This window comes from Fukomys damarensis, unplaced genomic scaffold, assembly GCF_012274545.1.
Source record: "Fukomys damarensis isolate Sample0158 unplaced genomic scaffold, DMR_v1.0_HiC HiC_scaffold_7, whole genome shotgun sequence".
NCBI lineage: Eukaryota > Metazoa > Chordata > Mammalia > Rodentia > Bathyergidae > Fukomys > Fukomys damarensis.
Window position 1 is genome coordinate 28,751,140 of NW_022900919.1, and position 24,824 is coordinate 28,775,963.

At 42.3% G+C, this 24,824-nt stretch overlaps 1 protein-coding gene across 1 annotated transcript in view; it reads right to left on the reverse strand.

Moving 5' to 3' along the window:
* Slc24a3 (solute carrier family 24 member 3) overlaps positions 1-24,818 on the reverse strand; it is a 459,193-nt gene extending 434,375 nt beyond the window's left edge. Inside the window, exon 1 of the mRNA XM_010634169.2 lies at positions 24,728-24,818. The gene's annotated coding sequence lies outside the window, so the exon portion shown is untranslated. The remainder of the gene's footprint in view (positions 1-24,727) is intronic.
* Positions 24,819-24,824: the final 6 nt, after the last annotated feature.

A 24,824-nucleotide genomic window follows, 5' to 3' on the forward strand; every position in this document is an offset into this window, starting at 1 on the left:
TCTTGTTCTCCCTCTCATGTACTCTCCACTGATCAAACTGACCAGGAAGCTGGAAGGTCAGGGAACCAAGATTGTGGCTCCCTGGCAGGAGAACACGGCCAGGGGATGGAAGGGACATGGGATGCCCTGGCAGAGTCTTTTGATACTGAAAAGCAGGAGGTAGATCAACTTCTCACATAAGATGTAGGCTGAAATGCACAGATCGCTACCATCTAAGAACAGTGAAAGCTCATTTCGCCTGTGAAGGAGTAAAAGTGGACATAAGCCAGGTCACACCCCCCTAATTACAGTCTGGGTTCTGGAAAGGTGTAGATATTAGAGACAGGGACAGGGGTGCTCAAAGAGGACACTACCATTATCTGCAATGTCTTCTATCTTCACAAGCAGGAAGCAATCTAATTACTTGGCAATAATAATTCATTTTAAGGACTGAAGGGTGGGATAAAATGAGAAGTTGGTCAAAGAGCATAAACTCAGTTTCATAAGATGAGTAAGTTCTGAGGTTCCAAGGCACAGCATGGTAACAAAAGTTAATACTGTATAGTTTACATTAAATTTGATGGAAAGAGTAGATTTAAAGTGTCTTTGCAACACACACACATACAACACAAATGGTAACCAAAGGGGGTGATGGATGTATTCATTAATGCATCTGTAGTCATCAGTGTACAATGCATATATCAAATCATCACTTTGTGTGTCTTGAATGCATACAACTGTTATTTGTTGTTTTGAAATTTTAAAATTAAAATGTGAATGCACAAGCCAGTTCTGGAGTGTGCTGCATACAACTCTGCCAGTGGGAACTAGTGTTCCCCAATGTCACATTTAGGGGAATTCACACCTGTCCTTTCATTTGCATTCGTCCATCTTCCCACTGGACTCTTCATGTCTCCAGGACAGGGACTGTCCTCAAAATGGTACCAACAGAGAGTGGCTCCCCAATGAAAGTCAGCTTAACCCTATCCAATTACTTATGAAAATGTTCTGAAAAAGAAAATCTGACCAGTAGCTACAGTAAAGGGTCAAGGACATAGGAGTTGAGTTGGCCAACAGAGGATCCAGATTAAACATCTGCAAGCCTCTCATTCTGTGAATCCTTCACAAGTGTTAAAAGGAGTAAAGCTCTTTCTTTACGTGATCTGTCACCCACAGTGCACTCTGTCACATTCACTCCATATATACCCTGACCTTCCAGTCTGTGGAGTGGACTGGGCCCTCCGAATCAGGCTGGAGCTAGATGTGGGAGGCCTCAAGTGCAGGCTGCCATGTCCAGTCCCATTGTGTACATCATGTGGAAGGAGGAGAATGCAATCTCTACCAGCACAGCACTGTATCAGGAAACCCACGCAGGGTGGTGGCCTAGAACCATCAGAAGCCAAACAGGAGAGAACAGGTCGAGAACATGCTGGTGCCAGGTGATAAGAAGTAGGCCTGAGGGAAGATGAAGGGACAGTACAGTCAAGGGACACCTGGGGGTGATAGTGAGAAGAAGAAAGAACAGAGACTCTGCTTCCTGGATACTGGCATAGTCCAGCATACTCAGGAGACCTGGTTTGAAGGTAATCCTAGGACCTTTTCTTCAGGAATGGTTAAAGGGCTGGGTTTTGTACAAAGTAGAGGCCAGGCAGGTGCAGACAGGAAGCCGTATGGACACCTTCACTCACATGGGCAAGGGCAGTTCCTTCTCCAAGTGGTCCTTGGCCAGGGTCTCACCCTCTTTACACTATGGTGGTCATCTATGTGGGGGAGGGCTGATGCCATTACATCAAATGGCCCTGACGGCACCCTGCTAGTGTTTAAGACAACAGAAGATGGAAGAAGCGAGCTGAGTATTCCATGGGGAAACAGTGGTCAGAGTGCTAAGAGGAACTGCACAGCAATGTTGAGCTCAGTGCAAGTGAGTTTACAGCGAGGAAATGCCTGGCAGGTCCTACATGATCACCATCTTCCAGGGGCGTGCCAGCAAGGCTCGGTAAACACAGAAATTTCATAATGCCTTCTACTGGGGACTTGGGCTTATAATGGTGTGTGTATGTGTGTGTGTGTGTGTGTGTTGCATGGACACAAGCATGTTAACAAACACACACTAATAAACATCCATAAGCACCTTCAGTGCTGTGGATCACTCTTGCAGATTTGACCAATAATGCAAACCCTTGGGGACCAATGCTGAGCTCCAGCTGGACTCTCCAGGAAGAGCACTTGTACTGCTGCTCAATGCTGGCAGCACCCACTGTTGCCCATCATCTCCACAATGCAGGGGAGCACAGCCCAGAGCCAACCAACAAAATACTGCTACAGAACAGAGACGGTAGCCAAATCGTGAATGTTGTGCCTCCTCCCAGCTCTCAGAAATGCCCTATGTACCCAGCTTGCTGTCTTCCTAGTGTGTCAATGCCCCAGTATGTCCCATGCACCTGAAAACTCTCTCTGAGGTCAACATTCTCCATTCCTGCAGAAACAAGGAGTTCTGCCTTCCATTTCAGAAGGAAAGGAAACTCACTCTCCTTTCTGCCCTAAGAAGTCCCACAGTTTCTCTCCCTCTCTCTCTCTCTCTCTCTCTCTCTCTCTCTCTCTCTCTCTCATATATATATATATATATGAGAGAAACTACAACTGCATTACTTAACTCAGAAGAGTCTTGACCTCAGCATTTCTAACATGACCTTGGTCAGTCTGAAGTACAGTCGACATATCAGACAGCTTTCCAGTGACAAAATAGTTAGATAAATAACTTAGGAGTAGAAAGACTTATTTTAGCATGTGGTTTTAGAGGTTTCAGTCCTTGGTTGCCTTGGGCCTGTGGTGAGGCAGAACATCATGGTGGGAGCCCATGTGGAAGAGGCTGCTCACTTCATGGCCATGGCAGCTGAAAGCAGAGAGAGAAGAGACAGGAAGTGGCTAGGGCCCAAATATCCCCTCCAAGGGCATGCCTCAAATGATCTCACTTCCTCCCACTAGGCCCCACCTCCTAAATGTCCCACCCCCTCCCAGAAGGTCTACAACCTGGTCACTAAGCCTTCAACACATGGCCTTTGGGGGACAGCTGGGCTCCAAACTGTAATGGTCAATCCATATGTTTGAGTAGAGCGTTTGTTCATGTGCATGGGACAAAACCCCAGCATTTGTGTCCTGACTCACAGCAATGCTTCTCAAACTTTTCTTTCCTGTGATAAGAGACCTTGTTAAACAGTTTCCTGGGTCCTCTTTTTCAGAGATCTAGCAGGTTGCAGTGGGACCCAAGAAAGACTGCACATTGCTAACAACCACACAAGGAACCCCAAGGGGGTGCTGATGCTGATGTTCCAAGGACCTCACTTTGGAAAACAGTGACTTCTACTATGCCCAGAAATTTATGACATGCAAAAGAAATCCATTGAGCTGTGCAATTTCAATGACTTTCGGAAACCAACAGAAAATCACATTTACAAGAGTAATTCTCATGAAATAAAAATGAATAATGATTCAGGGCATGCTTGGGAGCAAAACTGTATTGCTCTGGCTGTAAATTAGCCCTAGAAAGAAGCATATTTCCAACATCTTCAAAGAGGCTAGTGATTTAAAATTAATGATCAAATTAGAGAGATTTAGTGTTACTAAAGCAAAGACAGTTCAGCACAAATACTCACATTTCATAGATAAGCAAACTGAGAATGAAAAAGAGCACGCAGAATTTAGGTGCAGAAGTAAGATCCCTGCCTCTAGACTCACTGTCCTGTACTCCTGCTGTGGACAACACCTCTGACCTTGTGAGCCAAGTTTCCTATCCACAAATGTTTTCAAGGCAGAAACTATAAAGCTGCAGGAGCAACATGAAGTTTCTCTGTCCTCTGGTAGCAGAACAATGCAGACCAGTCCTGCACAACATCAACATAAAAGACTTCATTCCTGGTGTCTCCTAAAATAGACCCTCATTCTGTGCTGATGCTCAGAACTTACCACACTGGGAAAGTTGTGTTTCCTATCACTCCTTCTTTCTCTCACACCCTAGTTCCCATGCAGTTTAACACTAGAAAGCAAAGCCCAAGAAGAAGAGGCCACCGACAGATATTTACGGCACCCCAGAAGCCTAGAAGTGTGTCCATCCAGTTATGATGTATCCATTTATGGTTTGCTTGGCTCAAGATGGAAAGATGATGTTCTTGCCATCTTAGGCAAAACAACTGTCCACAGCTGCCTCCAAGTGGACCTCCTGCTCCCTCCAGCTTAGTTCTGCTGATTTTAACACAGTGCACTATGCTGGCTTGGGCAATCACAGGTGCCTGGGGAGATTCCCTCCTCCAGCCCAGACTTCTCCCTGTGCTTGTGAAACTGAGTCAAAGGTAAAAGTTTTGTTTTTCCATCTTACTTTGTTATCAGAGGAGCAGTCAATGTGTAGAAAACCAAGTGACTGTCAAGAAGAGAAGATAAGGAAAACAAATCACTTATTTAACAAGGGAATGGCACCATACGATTTGTGATAGGCGATGCCTTCACCTGATACCAACCACCCTATGCCTCAGCTTCCAACTGGTGCCTCTTTTTGGCCTTCACTGTCCCATCTGTGCTGGGCATCAGCCTTGGTGTGTAGTAGAGGGCCTGGGACTCCTGTGGAGGATCAATTTCATGTAGAAGTGCAAACTGAGATGGAAGAGACAAGGTAGTGACACGTGGTGCCAAGTAGAATTCATCGTCTGAATAAATTGAAACAGAAATCAAATGCTACTCAAAAACTCTACAGCAGGTAGCCAGGCAATAGAGCTCCATGCAGATACTCAGACACACTCAGTTCTGGTCTGTTCCACGACAGCATCAGCAGCCTGGCCAGTTAGCACAAGACAGGGGACGGCTGCAAACACCCTAATACCTGCAGAGTTGAAGTGATGTGTAGCCAATTCACAATCGCCAAGTGACTGATTAACAGTAATAAAACATCTTAAATAAGCTGGGCATGGTGGCACACACCTGTAATCCCAGCACTTGGGAGGCTGAGTCAGGAGAATCACCATGAGTTCGAGACCAGCCTGGGCTACACAGTGAGTTCCAGGTCAGTCTCAACTACACAGTGAGACCCTGTCTCAAAAAACAAAAAAACATCTTAAATAAGCTGGGCATGGTGGCACACGCCTGTAATCCCAGCACTTGGGAGGCTGAGTCAGGAGAATCACCATGAGTTCGAGACCAGCCTGGGCTACACAGTGAGTTCCAGGTCAGTCTCAACTACACAGTGAGACCCTGTCTCAAAAAACAAAAAAACATCTTAAATAACCCATGATATTTTAAATAAACAACAACAAATATTTATGACCTATCTATTCAATGGAATGCCAACCAGTCTATGAAACAGTAATTACAATACAAACATAGTTATCTTTATTTAAAATACGTTGTGATGAAAATATAGCATGGAACACCCCATTTCTAAAAATGCAACACACACTATGAATGCTCATTTTATGATGGCCATCTCTCTTACCATTCAGTGTGTGAGGGTTATTTCTATTCCTAAAAAAATAATTCTGCATATGACCGAACACTAGAAAAGGACATTGAAAATTAATATATTGACTGCAATAGGTGATCTAATTTTAATTCATCTTCTTTTTTCTTTTGATTTCTATTATCACTCATACAGTCTGTAAAGATGTAAGTTAGTGGTTACAATATTATTTGGCAAAAATATCCAACAAATATTCTCTGAGCTTCTCCCCTATGCTGGGCACTGGCACACAGCCATAAAGGAGCTAGACCAGGGTCCTGCTTGAGGGACCTGACATCCTAGCTGGGGAAGGGAGACAACCAAATGAGCAAACCCATACAAAATCATCAAAGAGTGACACGTGAGTGCTGGCACAAAGGCCCTGTGTGGTAGACACACAATGCCCATTACTCTAGACTTCCCAGCTGCCCGCTTTGCAGAAAGTCAGGCAGTGACCAGTATCTGATACACTGAGTATATGAGTTTCCTATCACTGCTATAATAAACTATCATAAGTCTTTGTGGCTTTGAACAGCCCCAGATCTTACAGTTCTATAACTGAGAATACAAAAGTGGTTCGAATTGGCTGAATTCAAATGTCAGCAGGGCTTCAACCCTTCTAGAAGATCCAGACACATCCATATCCTGGTGTGTTCCAGCCTCTAGAGGCCGACCCTTCCTGGGCTCATGACCCCCTCCATCTTCAAATAAGAATTCACATCACCCTGTCCTTTATACATGGGTCATCCAGTCCCCTTCTCTAGCTCTTTCTCCTGCCTCCCTCCTTCACCTAAAAGGACCCATGTGGCTTCACTGGGACCACCATGAGAGAACCCAGAGTAAGTTGCAACTCAAGGTCAGCTGAGCAGCAACCTCAACTCTGTCTGCAGCCTTAGCTTTTCCTTAACTGCCATATAGATGACAAATTTACAGATTCCACCAGGGATTAGGGCACAGACATTTTTTTTTTTTTTTTTTTTTTTTGTACCACAGATTGAACTCAAAACCTTGCGCTTGAGAGGTGAGGCAGGCAGCCACACCACTCTGCTAAATCCCCTGCCCCAGGGCATAGACATCTTTGAGGGTGGCATCATTCTGCCTACCACACTGGGATATTTTCTTGTCAAATTCCCTGTCAGACGAATTCAGTCTTTCCCTTCAGAGATGTTCAGCACAGAGGAGATAGCATAACAGTTTTAACTCAGAAGGTATACATTCAAAACTGCCACTATCTACCTGACAGATTTTGGGCAAGTCACTTTAACTTGAATGAGGAGGATAGTAATCCCTAATCCATGGTTCTGTGGAGATAAGTATGCAAAGTAAACCACATATGAGAAATACAAACCTGCAGAATGCAAAGGCAAGTTAGTAAATATTAGATTACTAAATTTCTTTTTCTTTGCAAACAAATGAAAATTTTCAAGTTAAAATTTTAACAGGCATTCTAGGATATTATGGTAATTAGGCAAAGGCATGTAATTCACTCTTTCCCACATTCCCATTGAAGGAAATATACATAAAAGATGCTGAGTGTGAGTAAGTTTCTAAAATACAAAATGGGATGTGCCAGGTGAACCATGGAGGGTATATGGACTGATCCCTCTATGTGAACCTCTATTTCAGAAACATAAGGTTTCTGCTACGGATAGAAATTGCTGTCAAGAGTACCCCAACCCCACCACTACGTCTATCTATGCCCACCCATTAGATACCCAATTCCTGGAAATGCATCTCAACCAGACCAGAAACCACTGCCTTGTGGAGATTGAAAAAAGAAAAAGAAAAAAAAAGAGGAAAGGAAAGAACCAGGGAAGGGAATACAAACCAGGTAGTAGATTTTCATACACTGTCTCTAGATTTAAGAAATAACAGGGCCATCCAAGGATGGAAGATAGAATGACTAAAGTTCCATCTCAAATAAATTAATAGGCAGCAGGAGCAGATTTCTTCTCAGGCAAGCAGAGTAACCCCACAAATGTCAACACTCACGTTGGGAAGTTAGCCAAAGGCCATGCACGGTATTATGGTTTAAGTCCAAAATGGTCCCAAAGCCTCCTGTGTTTAGAAGGTGACTGGATTATGAGGTCAGTACACCTGGTTTGTTGTCGGATTTGGGTCTGGTCAGAAGAGGTGGTCACTGCAGGTATGACCTAGAAGAATCTAGGGGATCCACTCTTTGTTGTCTACTTCCTGTCTGCCATATCATGAGATTTCCTTCCCCAGGCTGCTTCTGCCTGGAGCCACCAGGCCATACAAGGACTGAAACTTTTAAAATATGAGCCAATATAAGGCCCTCCTCAATTTAAGATGCAGGTGCTGGGTATTTTGACCCAGCCCTGAGAAAAGTGACTTAAGACATTCATCAATCAGCCCTTTGGCATAAGCAATGCTAATAATAACTGACATGATGTGGCCAGGTGAGAGTGGCCAGGTCACGCTGCAGAGAAAAGAAGGTTTCCTCATGTGCACGATCCAGGTATCCTCATTCAAAACTGGGTAGTACAAAACACCTTAAAAATTCTCCACAACATGAGAGAGAAAATTTCTGTTCTTCTAAGGAGAATTTACTATAGGAAACAGAAGTAAAGCTTATAATCTATTTGTATTTGTTACCCAAAAGAAGAAAATTCAACAATTGGATAGCAAGACTAAGATTACAATCCAGGTTAACTTCTATATAGGTGGACAAGACAGGTTAAAATGTGTTGAAATGGTTAAAAAACAGAAAGGCAAACATAATTGGGGATAAGGGGCAGTAGAAGGAAGAACCAATAGTGCTGAAAATGAAATCACTGAGGAGAAAAATAATTTGAGACTCTTATAGAATGAAAAAGGAAAGACAAGCAGAGGGAAGTAATGGAAGAGATGGCAGACCTATAAGACAGCTGCATGACAAATTCCACTTGTCCCAAGAGAAATGACCAAAACAAAATGTCTTGGTTACTTTTCTCACTGTCAACACAAAATACCCAACACCCAAACTGAAAGGAAGAAAGATTTTTAGAGGTTTCAGTGCACAACTGGCTGGCTCGAGGGTGGAATAGCAGGGTAGCACGGCAGAGGGGTCACGCAGGGGAGAAACGGCTCATGGCAAGCAGAAGACAGGAAGCAAGCAAGCGAAGGAGAAGACAAGCCTCTTTCTGTCCCTTATATTTTATCTAGGTACCCGGGATTAGTGTGGTGCTAAACCAATCAGTGGAGTGATTTAGTAATCACACACCCTTAATCCCAGCATCACATACACTAGACCCAGGCACCTCTGAAAAGTCCCACCTATCACTGCATGAGGGTATGGGGGTACACAAGCCATAAAACAAACACAACAAAATACAAACTACAAAATATACAAAAAGCCACATTCAACGGTCATGTTCTTCAGACAATGTAAAATAAAATTAAAACAGTATTTAAAAATATCTACATGAAAACACGTTGACAACTTAGAAATAAAAAATCTGTTTCCCAAATAATTGCAGAAAAATATAAAACTGCAATTACAAATTCTTTGTGAAGTACTGAGAATGACTGCACTATCCTCAAACTCAAATGCATCATCAATCAAAAAAAGAAGAAAAATAAATCACTTAATTCAACATGTTAAAACATAAAACAAAGGAAGTAAGAGAAAGTTTTAAGGAAATCTAAATCTATAATTAGTAACTCATAAAAAAGGAAAAATTTATAAATACAATAGATGGATCTTAAAACATTAATAAAATCAAATAAAGTCAGGTTTGATATCAGGAAAAAAGAAACATAAGCTAGTACTGAGAAAAGGTTGCATAATCACAATTACAGAATAAATTAAATTAAAAAGTATGCTTGATTTTGTTGGTTTTTAAAATCTTAATGAAATTGAGACTTCTTTGGGAAAATATGAGTTAACCACATAGAAAAGTATGAGTGGAAGAAACTGAAGTTTGTTCAAAATTACTTTCAAGGAAGACTACAGGGCATGCAGTGTTATTATCCAAGCTCTTTCAAATGTTCAAGTTACGGATCACTTCTATGATTCACAAAGTATTCTGGAACATAGAGAAACATGAAAATCAATTCATTTTGCAGTCAGCATAGTCCTAACACCAAAATCCAACAAAGAAACTCTATGCAAACTTATCTCAAGAATATAAAAGCAAGACTTTCACAGAAATTACCAATAAATCAAATCAAATACCATATTAAAAGGAAAAAAGGGCCATATCTATGGAGGCTTTCCTTCATGAACAGCTTCTATAGATACCTATTTATATCATGTTTCATTAAATACTTCAATAGGTGTTACTAAAGTATTTTGCCACATTCAATGACTAATTTTTAAAAATAGAAAATTAGAAATAAAAGAAAACTTACACAGCATAATGAAAAATAATTTAACCAGTAGCCATCACTTAAATTTTTTTAGCTACAGTAGAAATTTTTAAATTCCTTAATAATAAAATTTTATTGGAATATTTAATGGTATTAGTTTGTATCATAAACTTATTTTTAACCATTACTTACCTAACTTTAAACTTTTAAGGATAGAATATAAAGAAGAAATATATTTTTAAAATATATAAGGAATAAAATAGTACCAATAAATACCAGAATAACATTCACAAATAAACGCAAGAAAGAGATAGGAAAATAATCACGAATCTTAGTAGATTTCTTTAGAGCCTTGTTCAAAGAAGGAAGCACACTTACTTCAAAGTAAGAAGAATAGGCTTTATGAAGTGACGTTTTCCCACAAACTATTCATAGATTTATCTAAACCTAGAGGGATTTCAGAGAAAATTAACAGAGATCCTAAAGTTCACATGGAAAAATAAACATATGATAATAGCAAATGAATTATTTTCATAACAAAAGGGAAAGGGTCTTGCCCAACCAGATGATTAACATGCTAATAAACTACGACAATTAATTAATGAGTAAACAAAACAAGACAGATGTCCCAATAATTGCCACCAGCACAACAGAGAATAAGTATAAAGCAACGATGACAGGAGGCATAGGTGGGCAAAGATTATTCCTACACGTAGCTCAAATGAACTGTGAGGTCTGTTCACCCCACCTCCATCTCCATCTCATGTTAAAATACATTCTAATCAAAACAGAAAGATTAATTCTTAGAAAAGTTAAACTACACAAACAGTAGGAAAAAATACAAAGGACCATGCTCTATACATCCATAACTTTAATGCCAGACCTAAGACTAAATGAAAAAAAAAAAAAAAAAAAAAAAAAAAAAAAAAAAACAAAAAAAAAAACAGGAAAAGCCATATAGTTTTCACTAGACAAAAATTCTGTATCCCAAAACAAATTTAAAAGGATGAACAATTCCACAGGGAATATATTTGAAGCTATTGTAAATCATTAAGAAAATACTATTATGGCCCGGGATTTAGCTCAGTGGTTCCGCTGCCTGCCTTGCAAGTACAAGGACCTGAGTTCAATCCCCAGTACCAAAAACAAAAAAGAAAGAAAAATACTATTATCAACATTATCATGCCTATAGAAAAAAGTGGGGACTGGACAAGAACAACCCTTTCTCTCAAGCAATGGAATAAAAGTGGCCAATAATTATTTGCACAAATATTCAGCTTCAATGATAAAGGAGGAAGGAAAAGTACACCAATGAGATAGCCCATTTCTGCAATCAAAGTGAATTACAAATATGTAGCTCAGTGGAAAAGCATTTGACTAGTATGCACAAAGCCCAGGGTTCAATCCCCAGCAGTGGAAAACAGCAACAACAACAACAACAACAACAAAAAAAATATATATATATATATAAAGGAATTATGATATTCACTTCTGGCAAGAAAACAGTGAAGTGAGGATCCTACAGCTGCTGGGATTTTATATTTGTTCACATTCCTGGAAGGTGATACAGCCAGCAGTGTGCATTAGCTTATACAATGGGCCTGCCCTGGACACTGAAATACCACTTCAAAGAATCCAGCCTAAAGAACTTGTCAGCAATTGGCAATAACATTGGCACAAGAAATTCAGTATCCCAGATGGAGGCCTGAACAAACAAGTTACAATATAATCAGGCATACGACATAATAGTTAAATCCATGGGCTGTGAAAACAGGCAGCCTTGGTTCAAATCCTACTTGGTCACATACAAACCCAGTGACCTCAAGCAATCTACTTCTTTTCTTTGTGTCTTATTGCTCTCTGCAGGCAAAATGGTGAAAACAATAGCATTTCCTCCATAGGGTTGTTGGGTTAAAGTGAAGACAAATAAAACACATGGAACCACGTTCTCAGGAATGCTAAGTGCCCACTAAACATCACTTGCTGTGATGCTAACAGAAATACTGTGATTTTCGTTATCATTACACAAACATTACAAATTATTTTTTTTAAATTTAATACCATACAGGAATGCCTATTACACGCTAAAAGGCAAGGTCCACCGATTCAACAGTCTCTTCTAGGAAACAGAAGAGGAGAGAATATATACTCGTTTTATAGGGCCAGCATTAACCTGAGAGCAAAACTAGACAAAGACAGTACAAGAAAAGAAAACTGCTCACATGGATGCACATTGAGTCCATACTCTAAAGTGAAATAAATAGGACACACGAGGAAATACCAAATAGTTTCTCTACTATGAAAAACTGAAAGTGTAAATAAGGTTCGAATGGTATAAATGATAGTGTGAAATAGAAAGAAAATGGCTAAAGGGGGAGTGGGAAGGGGAACGGAAAGTAAATTAGGGAAAAGAAAAAACGTGAAAAAGGGAAAAAATGGAAACAAAGTTATTGTAAATAGGGAAGGGTGAAGGGAGGGTAGGGGTATGGGGAAAAAATAAGAACCAAGACATATCATGTAAAGGTACAAGATCCCAATGATAAATGTAACTGTATTGTTTGCTTTAAATGTACCAATAAACTTAACGGGGGAGGGGTGAGAAAACAGCAGACCAGTACTTCATGTGATCATAGAAAATGTCCTCAACAGAATATGATCAACTCCAAGAATATAAAATTAAAAATACTATTGAGGGGCTTATCCAGGGCATCCAAGATTAAGCCTAGATTCAAAACTCATTCCGTGTGGTCCATCTTAGTAATGTCTAAAGAAGAGGTGTCACATTCATACTTCAGTTAACATGTATCTGACAACTTTCAGTGGCTATCCCTGATTAAGAAAGAAAGAATGAGCAAACCAAAGGAAGAAAGAGGGAGGGAGGAAAACCTTTTCGCCAACTAAAACTAGATGTGCACTTGCTCAACTTGATGAAGGCTATTTATTAAGAACCTGCAGCAGGAGCTGGGGATTTAGCTCAGTGGTTCCACCGCCTGCCTCACAAGCATAAGGACCCGAGTTTGATCCCCAGTATCAAAAAAAAAAAAAAAAAAGAACCTGCAGCAAACATCATACCTAACAGTCAAAGACCAAGCAAGTGCGTCCCTAAAATCAGGCCAAGGCAGGAGGACCACTCCATCTCCACACTGTACCACAGGTCCAGCCAGGCAATAAGGTGAGGGAAAAAAAGTACAAACCAAATTTGGATGAGAACATGCACAGCATGTTAAAATTAACCAAACTAAAAACAACCCAGATGTTTCTCAACAGGTAAGTGAATAAACTTCAACATCTGTGCAACTGCCTAGTACTTGGCTTTGAAAAATAATAAAGGAATCAACCACTGACTCACTCAAGAAACAAATCTCAGAGGAATGGTACTGAGTAAAAGAAATAAGGCTTGAAAGATGACAGACTGCAGGATTCTGTGTGCAAAACATTCTAAAAAAGACAAAACTACATTGGCAGAGAGCAGGTGCAGGACAGGGATGAGGGGATGGTGTGCCCACAAAAGGACAGTTTGGAGGGCATTTTGGGAAGTGGGATGCTATTCTGTATCCTGTCAATCAATTCCACTGTATGTACTTTTCAAATTTTAAATTAACTTCATGTTTAAAAAATTTAGGTACAAGGGTTTGTAGCTCAGTGGTAGAGAGCTGCTCCCAGGACTGCAAAATAAAAATGAAAGCAAGATCTGAGGCATGGTACCATGGTATGATATCAATTTTGACATATAAAGGAGGAAACATACCACAAAATTGGAAAATACTGGAGGTGACCTGAAATCACTTAGATTTATTAAAGTAGGCGCAGTGAGTTTACTTACGGCCTCCATCCCCAAACAACTTCAAACACCAAACTGGAATCCCAGTCTTGAGGTCCTCACTATCAGATTTTCAAACCTTGGGCTGTTAAAGCCCTAGGAAGCTTTTCTTTCTTTGGAAGTGATGTTCAAATCACCACATTGAAGAAGCAGAGATTTTTTTTAAAAAGGGGGTGAAGACTTGCAAGTTTCAAGACCCCTGACAAACAAAAGCAATAGCCACTCATTTCACAGCAATTACTGTCAGAATTACATGAAGTGACAACCCAGAAGAAGGTAGGCCAGCAATGCAAATTCTGTCCTGCGGCAAGCCAGGAGTGTCCCAGAAGCCAGTTCTTCTCCTCAAACAAATCTCTTATTTGATACAAAGAATAACTATCCCCCTAAATCCCTAATTTTTTCACATGCATACCAAATCTCAAAAAAAAAAATCAGAAAAATTCCACCACATTAGAAACATTTCAGAATTTAAAGTAATTTTAATAAAGAGTTGGTGTGCATTAAATGTATTTTCTCACTTTAATGTTCTGCTGGGGTTTTTTCATAAGTATTTACGGAACAAGGAGTCAGAATTCCACCTCCTTTGAGATAAGTTCCCTCCAACATAAGATGAGACATTAAGATTCAGTGGACCTCAAGAATACGTCCTCCTTTAAGAGTCCAGGAAACAAGTAATGGCAAAGGTCACACTGCATAACACAATGCAAAGCTGACTGAGTGAACAAACTACCAGAATGAGCCATTTACATGGAGGGTTCATTCAAAAATATTCTGCAAGTGACAGAAAACAATTATGCAAGGGCCAGGGATTTACCTCACTAAAAAAGTGCAAGGTCCCAAGTTTGATCCCTGGTACAAAAAAAAGAAAAAGAAAATAATTATCCATCACAAAACTGACAACAGACTTGGCCTTTACCTGACATGTGGCTTGTGTTACCAAACCTGAACTGTCTAAGAAAATCTGCCATATCCTAACTTCACAAACACAGATTGACTTGAGGCTCCTTTCCCTGTGCCCAACTTACAAAGATTCCTTTGTGCAGAGTGCAATATACTTGAAAGTGGAACTTTCCTTAATTCTAAAAGTTATAATTTTTTCTTTACCTTAATGTTGAAATAAGTAATACAAGTGATTGGACTAGACTGTCCTCTTTGCATTAATGGTACATGGAGAGTGACCTAAGAGACTATTATGGTTTGGATCTAGAATGTCCCCCAAAAGTCTCATCTGCTCAGAGATGGGGTTTTGGAAGGTGATTGGACCTTGGGGTGCAAATCTCATCAGTGCCATTAATGGGTTCATCGCTGAATGGGCTGTTAGGAAGCTGGTCACTGTGAGCATGACCCTGCTCTTCACCCTCTCTCTGCTTCCTGACTACCACAGGTTGAGCAGCTTCTCTCTACCAGGCCCTTATACCATTCTGTTTCTGCCTTGCAGCCAGTTATCCATGGACTGAACCCACTGAAACCACAAGTAAAATGAATCTCACCTCCTTAAATTATAAGTGTCAAGTTTTTATGCCAGTAATGAGAATGTGACTAATACAGACAGCAAACAGGAGGGAGGGATAGTTTGTCCAGTATCTTGACTGTGGCAGTGGATACACAAACCTATACAAGTAGCACAAATGTGTAGAACAAAATACACACAAACATAGAGCATAAGTAAAACCTGGGGAATCTGAATAAGATGTGTGGTTTATACAATGTCATGATCTTGGTGATGATATTACACCATAGCTTTGTAAAATTGTCACCACTGGAAAAATGCACCATGATGTCTCTGTGTTACTATTTGCATGTAAATCTGCAATTCTCCCATTGAAACTTTTTTAAAAAAGGATATGGTGAAGATTTAATCTTCCATCTATCCATGACAGTAGTCTTCCAAGGTAGCAGCCACTCCTACCAGTTTCCTGTGTATAGTAGCTAAAAGAAGAAGGAAAGGAAGAAGAGAGGCAGGCAGACAGTCTGACTTAAATAACTTGGGATGTCTTACTATGTTTCCAAATAAATTACTCAACTCTTTTATACTCACAGCTGAGAGGACTGAATATCCCTTGAGTAAAGAGATAATTGTTGCTGAACAAATCCAACCCAGCACCAGCTTCTTCTCCCCCTGGACTCCCAGAAGTAATAGGTCTTTCCCCTTTAGGCAGGACACTGAATGACCTTTCTCCGAGAAATGAGACCAACCCTAATAAAGATGGAAAACAAGAGACATGGGACATCACTGCCCAATGAAACTGCCCCATCTGATCCTCTTCCAGGGAGACACGGGCAATCAAGAAGACCCTCCTTCGCAGTGCCCAACCATCATGCAATGGCCCCCATCTAAGTACAAGCAGATGGCAGATGGCTGAGATGCCCTGACATCAGAGACACCCATAGTATGAAAAACAGCACAAAACCAATGGACAGAAAAGCAGACCACAAAGAGCAAAGAAAACTTCAAGGACAACTGTGTGTATATTCAGAGATAAAAGAGATGATGATATATCAATGGAGCAGAGCAGAATGCTATTAAAAATAACTTGCAGAGGAAAAAAGAGATCTTGGAAATTGAAAATATGACAGTAGCACATAAAAGCTCAGTGTGAGGACTGGAAGATATGGTTAAGAAAATCTATAGGAATCAGAGCAAAAGGATGAAAGAAATTAGAAGAAATAAGAAAACTAGGCGATCAATTCAGGAAGTCAAAAATGCAAGTTCCAGACCACCCAGAAAGGCACAGGCAAGAACAGAGGAGGAGAAAATCAACAAAAGGCAAGTTCCCGGACCTGAAAGATATTCACTTCCAGATTCAAAGAATTTGGTGAGAGATCCAGGAAAATGGATGAACACAGACCCACACCAGTCACTTAACTGTGACATAAATGACGTTAGAAGCAAATAGCACATTAGGAGCAAAGCAAATAACACCGACTCTTCAAGGGGAAAACTGATTCCAAAGACAGTTAAAAGCTACCATAGCACCAGGCTTGTCCAAGGTATCTCCAGAAGGTGGAAAACATCCAAGCACTGCCTTCAAAATACAAGGAAAGTGTGTGTCAACCTAAATCCCAGACCCAGCCTAGCTATTTCACAGGAAGGGCGGCAGTGGAAGGAATACTTTCAAGTAAATCTCAAATCTTTACTTCCCATGCTCCCTATCACAGCAGGCACCTAGAATGTGTGAGCCCTAGAAACTTGCATCAGAAATTCAGGAATAAGCAAAAAAAAAAAGAGGCATGCATGGCTTCCAAGAAGCAGGGATTTGAAGATAAGGGAGGACAAAAAGAAATACACAGGACAGAGATGAAGGATGGTCAAAAGAGGCAAAGTGGGCAGCAGGCTCAGCCCTCACCCCGCCCAGACTAGGACAGCCCAGGAGAATCTGGTGAAAACTTCTTCCAGAAGAAGACTGGAAAAAATATTTAATGACATTGTACACATTAAGAGGAGAGCAAGGTCAGTGGAGGAAAGCTTGGGCTTAAATTGTGGAAAAGGCTTAGAAAACTAAGCAGACAAATTATTAATTTATGTTTGGGACAGGAAAGTGAAGCACAATGCATTTCAAAATTCAGGGACAAAAAGCATTTACGTGGCTGTGACTAGGTAAGCACGGGACACTAACCTAGCCTAGTGGCATTCAACCTTGCTGCCCATTGGTATCATCTACATCACTTTTAAAAGATCCCAATGCCCACACTACACCCTGGAGCTGTGCATCAGAAACTCTCAGGGTGGGACTCAGACCTGTGTGAGGTACAAAGTTCCCCCGGTAATGATAACTTGCAGAGACGGTAACAACCACCCAGCTCACCAAACCCAAAGATCCAATTTTCACCCTCATGAAAGTTACTAACAAATCCTCATCTGTAGCTACAAGTGCTGATAATCTTGATTTTCAAATGCCACCCAGATGTCCCACTAGCTTGCAAAAATCAAAATATCCAAAAATGAATGTTTGGTGTTTTGTCTGAAAAGTGGCATTATTGACTTCCTGATGTCACTTTGTGACACCTCCCTTCTCTGGTGTCCCTTCTCATGCTCCTCTTCACTCTCTTTGTTCTTTCCTGTCCTCCACCGCTTCAATTCCAGGGGCAGATCAGCCTGCTAAAGTAAAAGACTTCCGCTAAGATCAAACAATGCAAAAATATAAAAGCAAAAATGAAGATGTTGCAAATGTTGCAAAAGTTGCAAAGGAGAAATTCCCCAAAGTAGGTCCTGACTTTATTCATTCACCCTCTCCTAGGAAAAAAATGGTTACGGGCAGGCAGGGAATACGGTTAGGTATTGTGATTTTTAAAAGCAGCTTATAGTGGTGGGGCAGTTCTAGAAATGACAGAGGCCTGTTCCCTCCAGTTCCCTCCCAAGCCCCAAACCCCAGAGTTCCAAGGGTCATGACCAACCTGTTGCATACACCCCAGGTGGATTCAGGTAAGGAGAGTCTGTGCCAAAGTCTCAGAAATCAACATCTGGCCATTCTAGTCCTGAGGCCACATGACACACAAGGCTCAAAGAAAACAGCCATGATGTGTTCAACCACATTGTGATCTTCTGCCAAAAACTGCTTCCATCCTGCTGGAATCAGACCCTATTTACCATTTAAGGCTCAACCCAGCAGCATAAGGATGGTTTAAAATCTGAGCTGATAAAGAGGGTCCTTCAGACCACTTGCCCACCATCTTCTTGGGCTTGCCAACTTACCAAGTAAATCTTTATCATTGCCATAACAACTTGCCCAGGATTCCCTCTGCCCTTTTCAAGTGGCTAATATAAACAGCTGAGTGTGGTAACCCCTTCAAGCTCCATCTACATAGAAATCACACTAAAACAGCAAAACTGCTGCCCTCACCATGGGCACCTGCAGTGTCTGGGTACCTAGCAATTTATTTCCTCCTCTGACGTGAAAGAGATGCTGTTTGTACAGCGCTTTACCAACAATCAATGTTAACTCCTCTTAATTTTTGCTAACCTAATATCGAAAAATGGCATTTTTTAATTTTCAAATTTGGGTTTCCCTGTTAACAATTAAGGTGGAAATTTTTCCCAGTGTCTACTGACCATTTGAAGGTGCATTTTTTAAAACTGCCTGCCTGTATATTTGGCCCATATTTCTGTGTTTGCCTTTTATTTCCCATCGTATAGCAGTCTCATTCCTTTTACTTTTCAGGTTTCAGCTTCTCCTATCAGGACCTCCATGCCACACTGGATTTTCCACTCATATGCCTTAGAAAGCTTGAAAAGTAATTGTTCAATGCTTCTATTCTCTCGAAGCCACGAGGATGGACGTGCTGCTGTCCTTCCCGGCACTGTGGTCACACCAGCAACTGGCATAAAGCCTGCCACGGGTTCAATGAGTATATGGATGGAGGCATCTGGCACTTGGGATCCAGGTAGGATCTCCCTCTTGGGGATCTATAAAGGGACAGTTTGTAATGGTGGGGACAGGGCCAGTGGGGCCAGCAAGGGACAGTGATGCTCCTGAGACCAACATCCCCCTTGCACCTCAGGCCACAAGAGGAAAGAGACAGAAAGGGCCAGCAGAGCCTCAAGATGTGTGGCCCATCACCATGTGGCTCACAGAAAAACTTTCCTCCACCTGAGCCTTTAAAATCCAAATCTTCAAATCCTAAATGGTAACACCCTGTTTGAAACTATTACAAACATCAAGTAAAAATAACTGCCAAACAAGCTCTGCAAAAAACGAAGGCAGGAATAGGCCAGAAAAAATCCAATCACCTTCCTGGCAGCACAAGCTTTGCAACTCCAGGGACATTTTCTAAACTCCCCATTCCTCAGTTTTCCCTTAGAGAAGACTTTAGATTATTACCCACCACCACAACCAAAAGAAAAATAAAATGTATTTTTCTCAAAGAAAAGAAATCTCCTTACAGAAAAAGAGGGTTGCCAAAATCTTGTCCTATCAGCCAACTTCCACCAGGCCTCAGAATTCTCAGCAAATAGCTGGTTTTGCAATTCTTTTGGCTTTGCCAACCCTCTAGGGTAAAAAAAATCTCCCCACAAGGATCCAAAGCTCGCAAGTAGAGGAAATCTTTGAGAAAATCTGGGTTGATGAGCAGCTAAGAAAAGCCAGGAGGGAAGAGACACATCTATATATGTTTGTGCAGAAAATAGAAAAGGTTGAAAAGCAATGTGTTTCTAAAATACTGCTTCTGGGAAACCAACCTTCTGTCGCTCCTGTACTCCTCAGATAACTGGAAAAGGCAGGGTGATTCCCCAACTCCTATTCACAGCCTCCTCAGCCTCAGCTGCAAAAGTCAGTGGTATGCTACTCCAACAGGGAGGCCTGGTTCAAATCCTGCCACTTCACCAGTGTACACTAGGCAGGGCACAGCACCTCTCTTAGCTCGGTGCTGTCCCAGGGTGGATGGGTGACAATATCTCAATTGAGGAAATGGGAGCAGAATGATAAATTTTGAAAATAAAGTGTGTGCCAGCCAATGAGTTTCTGGCATGTGGTGGCAGGTTCTTATCACAGGCACTGCAATGCAGTGATCAAGACAGCTAGCCAGGCACGGCAGCCCATCCCTGTAATCGCAGCCCTCAAGGAGGCTGAAGCAGGAGGATCACAAGTTCCAGCCCAGCCTGGACAACTTAACAAAATCCCACCTCAAAATGAACAAAAAGGGGCTGAGGATGTAGCTTTTGGTATGAAAGCCTTGAGTTCAATTATTGATAGAAAGAAAGACAGAGGGGGAAGAGAGAAAGAAAATCACAACAGCTTCTTTACTTAATAATCTTTTACCCTTTCCCACCAGATCCTTTACTGGAAAAGTAAAGGAGGAAAAGTAATGCTAAAGCTTGCCTCACAACCTTATGGTTTGGTACAAAGCATGTGGGCTAGTTTCAAACAGGTTTTAAAAAAAAGAAAAAATCAAGCTTTTTTAAAAATGTGTTTGTATACTTAAACATGGTTTGAGTTTATTTGGTAAAGCAGATAAGCAATGGGCTAGGTGACAGGGTGACAGAGGTGAGGAAGCTCATGGGCCCCGATGTGAAAGACTAGCAGCAAATGCGAAGGACTAACTTGCTGAAGCACAGGACTAACTCTGGCGGGGACCAGAGTCAGCCATGGACCAGCATGCGGCCTGATGTGTCCCCTTTTACAAAGCGAAAGGAAAGCCAGAGAGTGAGGTTCAGAAAGGGGACAGTAAGGAGAAAGGGCATGTAGCTGAGGCCCCTGCAGGCCTCACTCTAAGGCATCTGAATATGGGGCACCCTGGGGCAAAGGGGGAATCACAGATCTGCAAAGTAAATCTGGACCCCATGCCACATAAGACAAGCAGCAGTATTTTTAGGCAGGCAGATGCATACCTATGTGTATGGTGGGGCGGTGTTCAACTACATAGATGTATGAAGGTTGCATATACACACATCTTATTCACCATTCACCACCTTGGGACCCATCTCCAATCACTCCTAAGCCTGGTCCTTCCAGATCTGGGAATTTCCACAAACAGCCACAGCCCTATCTCCCAGCACATATGCCCTTTGAACTCCTCCATGACACGAGTGGTTCTGTGTCCCTGAGCTGTAAACCTGAGCCAGGAAAGAATAGAAAAAATGGCACCATGTAGCTTCTGAGGCAAGGACATAAAAATACCATGACTTTGTACCTTGTTCTCCTGGGACTCCTGCTCTCCGAACCCAGCTGCCATGCTCTGAGGAAGTTCAAACTGAGCCACATGGACAGACCACATGGACAGACCACGTGGAGAGGCCACATGTCAGTCTGGGCCAACAGCCATCTCAACACCAGACATGGGAGTAATGTTGCCTCAGATGATTCTGGATCCAGCTGTCAAGACGCCCAGCCCTACAGCCTTTCCAGCTAAGGCCCCTGACACAATGCAGCAGGGTAAAGCCGTTGCCAAGACACCCCTCCAAGTGCCTGACCCAAAGTACCCAGGAGCAAAAGTTAATGGATGTTGCATCCTACTAAGTTTAGGGGTGATTTGTTACACAGCAATAGTAACTGGCACAAAAAACACCATAAACACTTTGTATACTTATACACGTGTGTGTGTTACTTTCTTTCTTAGTCAATGTTCACCTTCCTGAGGACTTCTAGAGAGGATGTCTGGAATTCCTCCTAAGTTAGAAACCCTAGGCTCTGTCCATACCTTTCCTGGAAAAAGATGGCCAGGTAGTTTACATCACAGAAAACTCAAACACTTTAAACCACTTAAAACATACAAAAACAATCAATTCTCATTGCAAAAAAAAAAAATAAAATAACATCCTCATTAGCAAATCTAACACCTTATTTCAATTGGCTCTGAAACAGAGACCAAAACTGAGATCTTCACCCACAACAACTGAACAGGGCCCCCCGAGCCTCATCTTTCTCCAGTGCTGAAAGCTCACACTCTGGGATACAGCATTTGTAGAGAAAGCAATACAAATGAGGTATAATTAGCACAGTGCCAGGCACTTTAGAGCCCACCAAATTCTAGTTACTATTGTTGCTTCTGTTGTCAGAAGTAAGATTTTTCTTGATTGCAGCACTAACCCTTTCTGATCCAAATTAAACAACTCTCAATGTCCCATCTCAGCAGGAAAAGTCAGTATAGATTCTTTCCTATATGGCAGGCAAACAAATACTGAAAATCTTTTCTGTATATAACCAAATCTGAGTTTGGTTAGAGGCCAAGAAAGGGATTTCCTATTCTATATGATTAGAATTGCTGGACAACATTGTAGAGTATAACTGGCACACATCTCTACTGGTTTGGTAAAAGAACTGCCCCTTTTATAGGAAAAAAAAAGAGAGAAAGATCTATATGGGTTAGAAAACAAGCTTCTAAGACGTTATCTCTAATAATCACTGCATGGATTTTATGATCAATACATACAAGTGTTACCCTTGATTATTATGTGGCACCCCTGGAATTATCTAAATATTACAAAGCTAGAGGTGACACAAATACTAGGAAACAGAGTTGGGAACAAAGAGCCCAACCTCAGGTTAGTTTTTGCCTCTACTCCTCAACAGCTGTGTGATGCTGTGTGACTTTAAGCCAAATACTCAGCCTCTTTCAGTCACAATGTCTTTAAAACAAGGCTAAATTCTGAACTTTTTACCATACTGAAAGAACCACTGAGTTCAGTGACACCCCCCCCCAGATTTCAGAGTAAGAGTCGCTATTTGAAAGTGTATGTATGCTATATGCTGCATATCTGTGTCCTGAGCAGAAATGTCATCATTTGCAGATTCAAGTGCATTAATTGGCTAAAAATTATCTTGAAAACTGGCCTTGCTGCAAAAAGCTGCTGTGCATAGTGTATGGAAATAGGACATACCTAACAGAAGAAAAGATGATTAGAGATTTAATTACAATTAGCAAGTCATGCAGCGGGGGCTAAGACTGCCAGGTATCCATCCCTCTTAGCACCATCGGCTTCCCCATTAGATTTTTCAGGTGCTGGCCAGGAGTTTTCCTAAACCGGGCACTGATGGGAAGGAAGAGGATATGGACGGAAGAAGTAGGGTTGGAAGAAAGGGATATGCTATGGAAGTAAATCTGAGTCGGTATCACCTGAACAGAAATGTCCCTGCCAGGGAAACCATTCAAAATGACAGTCCAGTCACCAGGCTTCCAGTTTGCAGAGTGTCTAACACTCCCTTCCCCCAGGTAACCCATTTTTCTAGAAAGGGGCAGGCAACCCCCTGCCATTGGCTGACTTCACTGGTGGGTGTCAATTTCCATCCAGAAAGATGTGTTTTATAGCCCAGAAAGTGGTGGGAACCCTGTGACTCAGAGCCCAGCATGCTGGAAAAATGGCCCCCGTCAGAGAGGCAGTCACTGTCAACTGTTGGGCTCTCTCCACAGGAAAACAGAGAGCCCTCCTAGGGAGCCTCCCCCAGCAGCTAGCTTCCTAGTGGTCCAAGTCTGCCCCTGGAGTAAGGTCTCGCTTCCCCACCCATGCATGGTCCCTTCCTGATGTCACAACCCTAGGCCAGAAGATGTGGGATTCTGAAGCCCTGGAGAGAGAGAGGAGCCCACCCAGGGCTTTGCTGAGAACTGACGCCGCCTCTGTCTCATTACCATATATGATGAAGTCTGTGCAGAGGTCTGGGAAAACCTGAATGACCGTCCAGTTCCACCGTGAGGTTCAGCAGTGGCCAATGTGAGGGGATCCCTTTTCTGATTGATAGCACCTTTAAATATGTCACCATCAGAATTAAAACGTTGCTGTTCTGCATATCACAACACCTTGTGTCAGATCGATGTCTGTCCTAACACCACAGCTCACACCATAACTGCTTTTTCTCACCATGGATGTAGCTGTTTCCCCACATACCCTGGCCCTTTGGAAGGCCGGGTCAAAAAACCATTTTACAAGTCTTCCTTTGGCTTTTTTAGACAGCTGCGCTCAGAATCCGAATTGTTTTTAGCGGACAACTGTTCTGAGCAAATTTCTGCACAAGGTCTATTTCAGCTCCAGAAAGGCCAAGGGCAGAGATAAGACCCAAGTTGTGTGTGAAAGAGCAGGGAGAGGACCGGCCACGCAGTGGATGGAGAGATTGAGTGATGGGTCAGCCAGTCCCAGTCATTCCGCGCACAGAAGTGAGTCCACCCCGAACTCCAGGCACGCGGTCCAGGTCTTCCCAGCTCTCTTCACTCAGGCAGTTTCAGAACAAGCCCATGTTAAACCCGGGCTGCTCCAGCTCACACTTTTTTCCCACCCGAAATTCCCAACACCTGCTTGGGAAAGGCAAGGAGCAAGGAGCTTTCTAACCCTCCCACCCTGCCTGTTTCACTGGGACAACACATAGGAATGAGGTATCACCCAGTCCCCAACCCCGCCAGCCTTTCACACCAGGGTGCACAGGTGGTCACATGCATAGGTGCTGCATCTGAGCGCCACAACTTCACTCCTGCTGGGGGTGGGGGTGGCTAAGTATGCCCAGCACCATCACCTCAGGTCCCTCCAGCCTGAGGGAAAGGGAGACCGGGCAGAGGTGCAGACCGGTAGAGGTTCCCAGAGCAGCAGGGCTGCTCCACGCGCTGCTCGGGGCTCCTCCTCTGACCTAGCGAGGGGCAGCCAGGTACCGGGTCTCTCGCCCGACCTGGCCCCAATGGTAGCCCCGCAGCCCCTAGCCCCAGCGACACGCACTCACCCTTCCGCTCCCGCAGGCTCGACAGTGACCAGAGCAGCAGCGCCACCGAGGCCAGGAAGCACAGCTGGCTCAGCAGAAGATCCCCGCGGCGGCGGCG